Genomic DNA, 7,500 nt, shown 5'->3' on the forward strand with positions numbered 1-7,500 from the left:
CTGTACTGCCTGTCAAACTACATCAAAGTTATTTTCTAAAGAGCTGATCACATTTTCCACTGATGAAATCAAATCTTGTGAAACTAGAACAGAACTATACACACAAGATGGCAGTGAACACGATCGCTAATATGGCTATTTGAACAAAGGATATAAGCTAGACCATTACAAGAAACAAACTGTTTAACAACGAAAAAGAAAAAAACGTAATTGACAAAAAACTTATCTCCGTAGTCAATGGTACACTGAGCGGGAGGCTATTTATTCGCGGTGAAAATGGTACCAGCGTGAGGCCATTTGTTCGCTGTGCAAATGTTTTTACTTTGTCTTCAGAAGATTCCAATATAGCGTCCATTTGTTTGTGGAGTTATTTTCTTTGTCGCTGTCATCTTTAGAGTAGTTCTCAATAAGGTACCCGCTGCTTATTAAAGAATTAGTGTTTTGACTTGTATCACTTTCAATAGTTGCGTCCATTTCAGTTACAATCGAGTATACTCTTGTTTCATTCAGTTCGCGGAAGGACCCGTTTCGAAGCTGACCCTTGACATCTTTTAGTGTGGGTCTACCGCGAAAAGCGTATGCCATTCTTTGTATGTGCTTTGAGCGCTCCAAGGAGAAACCGATTAAGCCAACGCAATGCCGATCTTCAGTAATCCAAACAACGCATCACAGAGCTCTTCAAGATCTTGGATTACGTGGTTTGCTTTAAATAACCAAAGCAAACAACGCCACGTGCCTTCTATTGTGCATTACCCAATCAAAACACCGCCACGTGCTTTCTATTGTGCATTGCCTAATCAAACACGGCCACGTTTTTCTATTGTGCATTTTGCTGCACAGGAAAAAAAAAAAACTGAGATCTAACGTCTTTTATAACTCGAGCCCCTACGGGGCCCGAGTAATAATACTGGTGGATCATTTGGGTGCGTCATTCGCAACTGATCATGAGTGACGGTGACATGTAATCTCGTACCCAGATCTCCCACGGTCATACGGAAGGGACATCTGGTAAAATCATAAATACTTTTGTCCTTTGGCCATTTCAATTTCAGCAGGAAAAGAAAATAAACAGCGGTTACAAACATTTTCATTTCATAATTGACGTTTCGTATGTTGCAACATACTGTAGTGTTTATTCTTATTATAAGCTATGTCTTAGCAGTCAAGTAACCGGTAGTCATTGGTTAGCACACCCTAAGCCGCAGTTATGTGATTATTGTGAAGATATCATTGTACATATAGATACTTGATTCAGTTGTAATAAAGCGATTGTGTAAAGCACTTGGCCTGACTCACTGTGTACTCTATAGTAGTATTTCGAACCCTAATACACAACAACTGGCGACGAGGATGGGATGCTGGCGCATGTCGAATGGCTTCGACCTTTTTCCCATGCTATAGTAGCCCTAATACACAACACATACATCATCAGAAGTGACGGTTAAAACTGTTACACAAAATTTTAAAAAAATAGAGGGAGGCACTGGTGACTAGTTAAAAAGTGTGATAACAAAATCGTAACTTCCGGAAGAAATTAATAAAGAAAAAGCTTCTCACTACCAATGTTTTCATTAAGAGAGGGTTTTAAGTCACTGATTAATAGCGTTTCTTTAATTTTACACTGCAAGTCGGACTTTCCAGTTGCGAGGATTTCAAAGTGGTCCCATGGGACCACTTTGCAACTGAACAAACTTACCAAAATGAAACAAATAATTTATTACACCCTCAAGCTAATGTTACTTACTATCTTGATATGTTCCTCGAGTCGTTACAAATGAAATAATGGGTAAGCAACATTGGTTAATTGTTTGCGTGCGCTGTGCGTGCGTGTGTTTGTGACAACCAGCCAAGCTTCTGAATGATCGTGATCACTCAGAAAATAAACAATCGCAATGGATTGTTTGCGTGCGAGCGTCAGTTACAACTGAATGACCTTGACCGCTACAAAATATATGTAAAAACAATACCGACGTACACGCTTGATGGAAATGTGTAATGGGCCCGAGGGAAGGACTTGATACAACACAAGTTGCGTTGACAACGGGCAACGGGGGTAGGACAACTTTAAAGTCAGAGTCCTGGGCAGGAATCAAACCTACGACCACAGGCAGACAACCCTTAGGATGCGAGAGCGCATGACGTCGCGTTATTTTGAGACAGTCAACTAATCGAGGAAAATGTTCCATAAAAACTTCAAATCGCGATGTTTCTTTTCGAAAACTCATTTTATGGACAGCTAGATAAATAAAGTTGACTCAGCTACTATTTTCTACGTTGTCCTGGATGATTTGATGTTTTTTTTTTCCTCTTCAGATCACACGCGTCGTCAAATACGATAAAGTCTATTTGCAACGAGGTTATGCGCATGCTTTGGGCATGCATCAAATGGGATTCCTAACGGACCAATCAGACAAAAGTCTCCATTGCTAATCATATTTCGAAAAGCAATGGAGACTTTTGTCTGATTGGTCCGTTAGGAATCCATTTGATGCATGCGCATAATCTCGTTGCAAGCAAAATGGCTGCCAGAGAGGAAGAGAACAAGTCATCGAGCTTTCTCGGCAAAGGAAAAGAATCGATCGCTCGTTCTTTTTTTTCTGGAAGATTCTAACTTTTAGCGGGTATCCGCGTTTGCAAAGGCGGGAAATGATGAGGGGTTGCAAAACTTTTCTCCACCATGCGAGGGACTTTTTAGTGTAAGAAGCTTGCGTGCAAGTGATGTACCACTATAAAATTGCCTGTCGTGTTTACGGCAAAAACACGTTGTTTCGCCTTTCGTAAAAACAAACGAAAATCTTCTGTGTAGAGGCCGATATTGTGCTGAAAAAACTAAGAAAACGCGCAGTCGACGAAGCGAATCAAGACAGCGGGTCAGGTTGGTTTGAGCCATTAATTTTCTTGTTGTCAGTTTCATAAATATTTTCAGAGTAAGTTTACAAGTATGACAGAAATTTTGTTATTGGTTTATGTTCGGCAGGAAATGAAAGCTCTTCAAATGCAGTTAGAACTTTTACAACCGCAACAGCAACAATCGGTAAGCTTAAAGCTGATTTCCAGTCCGTACTGCGCACTCTCGAGAGTTTGTTTACGACTTTTGTTTTGTTTCATGTAAGACGTCACAAAATGTAGCATTTCGCATCTTCTTACATGAGGCAAATTCAAACTTTCATGTCAACCGCCATTTTCGACGCGAAGCTTTGTGCTTCATTCTTCCTGATATATCACTTGATGAAAACCTTCACATCTGTAAAAATCAATGAAGCTGTTGGAAAAAGAGTTTGATAGGTCCCAAAGATAAGGTATGTCGTTCTTAACGAATAACATCGATTCGCATTCCATCGAGTGAGCCGTTTGCAATGTTTATAAACATTAGGTTCTGAGACTGCGCAGTACGGACTGGAAATCATCTTTAAGTTATATGTAACTTACTTAAGTTTGTGACTGGAAAGTATACATCCAGATACAGTAAAAACCCGCGTGTAAGAACCTACATTTTTCCAAGTTTGGCAAAACAAGTTCTTATATTTGGGGGTAGTTATTGGCAATTTAGGCTAAAGTAGGTTCTTTATTAGGTTCGTAAGGTTTCAGTAGAAACCATCCCTGTAAAAGCAGAAAAAATAGGTTTGGTCCTTTATGATACAGCATTTTTTATAACTGTCTTGTTTTATAACTGTCTTATAACTGTCTTATAACTGTCGGAGCCTTGTGTAAGACAACTAAAAAATTATATCTGCTTCGTGAAGAACAGTGCTTGCGTGACATTTGCGTGACGTTTAAAAGTTTATTTCGTTTACCAAAACTTCTTAACAGCACGAAGTAAGATATCGCTTTGATGATCCATACGATGTTTTTGAAATTCATATTTAATCAATACATGTTTTGGATGAAACATCATCCATCGTCAGTTGACAAATGAGAAATAAACTAAAGTTGAGCAATAAATAGTGTAACAAAGTGAGATATAACATGAATAATTAAGGATGAAGGCGAGAACAGAATAAAATAAAAACACCCAACCACGAAACAAAACAGAAAAAACCAAACTGTTTAGGCTAAGAAAAGAAACTAATTAGTATGAAAGGGATAAATTAAGATGTTTGACTTGGGAATTTAGAGATGGCTGCTCCCAAAGGATATGCATGGCTTCTTTGATTTTCAATTGGAAACGTGTGGAAGCAGAGTCGAGGATTTTAAAACAGTCTTCTGAACACCTGGAGCGACAATTTTCAGAACCTCTCAAGTGCTTAAATATGTGGGAATGTTTGTCGGAGGCAAGATGTTCACGGATGCGAGTGGCGAAATGTCTATTGGTTTCACCAATATAACAGGCATTACAGCCTGCACATGAAAACTTGTAAATGATTCGCGATCGTAAACCCGCAGGGATAGGATCCTTCGCCCCAAACCAACTCCTAATTTTAAATGGGGTGAACACCAACTTAATTTCCAGGTCGCTGCAAAATTTGTTGACTAATTTCTTAATTCTGCGTTTTGTTATGATGGAAAAGGGACCGATGTACGGTAATTTAAAATACAGACAATTGTCCTTCCGAGCAACACTCTGAGAGGAATCGGAAGTAAAGTAATTGTTGAGAAATTTTCTAACAACATTCTCGATAACGCTAGAAGGAAACAAATTCTTCCTTAATGTTTTGGTAAGGTTGCTTATGTCCAAGTGAAAACCAGTCCAAGTATTATTAATTTTAAATACTCGGTCAACCAGAGTGCGTACTAGTCCTAATTTGTAACTGAAAGGTACAAAGCTGTAATAATTGGTGAGAAGACCGGTGTAGGTCTTCTTGTGGAAAACCGAGGTAATAATGCCCTGATTACTATGGTTATCTAAAAGCACATCTAAGAAGGGAAGCTTGTGGTTTTCTTCCTTCTCCATAGTAAACTTGATGTTAGGATGCTGGCTGTTGATATAACTGAAGAAAGATAAAGCATCCTGCTCGGTATTAAACAAAGCAAAGGTGTCGTCAACATATCTGCGGTAAAACTCGATACCTGAATTGTAATTCTCTAACCAGCGTTTCTCATGGTGACCCATAAAGAGATTAGCTAATACAGGAGCAAGCGGGGAGCCCATGGCTACCCCATCAATTATCCATCCATTATTTCGTTTAGTATTACGCTTTTTCCTTTCACTTATTGATTACATTGATTGACATTGAAATTTGAGCAATTTGGTGGTTTTAGTTAGGTTTTTTATATACGTGTCGTGTCGGCCGTATGGATCAGGATAGCACTTTAAAACTGCTAAATTGCCGTTTTGCAGATCGATCGTATAGCTGGGACCATTTGCATCGGAACGGAAATCAAATTTCCAACTTTCATTTGCTCAGAGCTAAAACTAATCTTTTAACTGACAAGAAGACGTGTTCAAAAACACCTCAGTCCAACAACACGAGGAAAGAGATTGACAAGTCCACTTGGCTGTGGACATAACTTTGTTTCAACCATTTAAACTGTACAGTTGCCGGAACGACAAAACATACATTTGCTAGCCGAGAATACATGTGTTCCTTTATAGCCTAATGAATTCATACAGGATTGTGAGCAAGCTTGAAGTTTTTGGGACAAAACAAAATAACAAAAAGTGGTAGAAATTTTTTCAAGCCGGCTGTTTGAAAACTCAATAAAACACTTTTGACTGTAGTCATTATGGTAGCCAATCTGCGCTCACGTTGCCGTTGGCGACGATTACATTGACGGACAATAAAATGATCAACGTAATTCTTCTCCTCGAGAATCTCTATGAATAAAGCAATGGCCAGTCAGGGTGTTCTTTTCTCGACGAAATTATATGTTTCATATCTTTATTTACAAGATATCTAAACTATGGTGTTTCCACATGATAGTTCATTACAACGCCCGTTTGAAGAAAGGCGTTTCCTTCTTACTGTGCATTCGGCAGTCTAGATATTGGTATCGATTGTCGTCTCCTAACTGGTTTGCATTGAAAATTTAAAGATTGTAGAAAGAAAATTAATTAAGAGATCAAGCAACAATTATATTAAGTAAAGCTATGATCCTCGCAGTTATGAACGCAATTTCTGCAATTGCGTAAAGAAGCCTGAAAATTTGAGGATTTCAACGGGGTTTGAACCCGTGACCTCACGATACCGGTGCGACGCTCTAACCAACTGAGCTCTGAAGCCACTGACGTTGGGAGCTGGTCATTTGTGGGTTCCAGAGTTCCCGTGAGGAATGAATCAACGATGAAATGATATATGAAATGGATCATATATGAACTGCGGATGTGAAGTCCTGAATTTTTGAGGCTTCTTTACGCAATTGCAGAAATTGCGTTCATAACTGCGAGGATCATAGCTTTGCTTGATTTCATATCCGCAGTTCATATATGATCCATTTCATATATCATTTCATCGTTGAACAATTTTATTACCTACAGTAGCTTTTGACTTTCTAGAAGTTTTCGAAATCGCGAAAAGAAATAGGGACGTTTGCCTAAGCAAAATGTTTGGAGCCCGGAGAAGGGACTCGCATATTAAAGGGCCTGGGGCCCGTTTCTCAAAAGTCCCGAAACTTTACGGGCCGTTTTCGGGTGTCACAATTTCCTTTGTATCTCAAGAACGGAGAGAATTTAATACCTCAAAACTTCACAGTTATTTTTCTTTTTGTTGCCTTGAAAACATGTTAAAAGATCGGCTTTCCAAAACAAGCGGTTGGCAATTTCACAAATGGCTTTTCGGGCCCAAAAAGTTTTCGGGACTTTCGAGAAACGGGCCCCTGGAATGCTCGTCGTCTCGCTAGCTTAAATTTCGGATTTTAATTTAAATTAAATTAAATTTCAGATTTTGGTCTCACTTAGGGTGGTCATGGCAAAACGCCATCATATGTAGCCGTCAAGGTCGTGTTCAGGATTTAAAAAAAAAAGACTATTTAATGTGTTTTAAATATGGTCTCATTCAGGGGTCAAAAAAAGCCTGGGCCACGCCCAGATTGGTCTCCCTTAGGAGTTTAATTCAAAAAATTCGATGAGCATATATGCATATGCAAAGTCCCTTCTCTCCGGGATTTGCAGTCTTTTTATTTAAAATGCACACAAATTAAGAGATCAGACAACTTTTACCTCCCCACTTTTTAGCTTTATAGGCCCGGTTCAGACGCCGTACTTTACATGATCTGAATCGAAGTCATTGAATTAAGTTCAAGTGAAATACGGCGTGTGAATCAATTCAGAACAACCGGTCTAATTCGCAATTTTCCCGCCTGGCTTAGCCGGGAATTACGGCTGTGAAACGTGAAGTGGCTTTGATCCAGACGCCGTACTTCACATGAGCCCAATCAAATGCAGAAATTATTACAACTTTGCAAGTTTCTTCAATCATAAGATACACTCGTATCTGTTGCAGCGAATCTACTACTACAACAACAACTTCTGAGATCGAAATAAAAGGCAGAGAAACCAGTAGAACCTGTGTACGTGAAACTGTTGTCGAAACTCGGTATACACGGAGCCGGGATTGAGAGAAT

The 7,500-nt window shown here is 39.2% G+C and overlaps 1 protein-coding gene across 2 annotated transcripts in view; it reads left to right on the forward strand.

Moving 5' to 3' along the window:
• Positions 1-2,980: 2,980 nt before the first annotated feature.
• LOC138018557 (leucine-rich repeat and coiled-coil domain-containing protein 1-like) overlaps positions 2,981-7,500 on the forward strand; it is a 46,468-nt gene continuing 41,948 nt past the window's right edge. The window contains exon 1 of one of the 2 annotated variants that reach the window (XM_068865235.1): positions 2,981-3,034. The gene's annotated coding sequence lies outside the window, so the exon portion shown is untranslated. Of the gene's footprint in view, positions 3,035-3,217; positions 3,300-7,500 lie in introns of those variants that run through there. The other variant, XM_068865234.1, reaches the window with a different exon arrangement.

Source organism: Montipora capricornis, chromosome 10 (assembly GCF_036669925.1).
Source record: "Montipora capricornis isolate CH-2021 chromosome 10, ASM3666992v2, whole genome shotgun sequence".
Taxonomy (NCBI): domain Eukaryota; kingdom Metazoa; phylum Cnidaria; class Anthozoa; order Scleractinia; family Acroporidae; genus Montipora; species Montipora capricornis.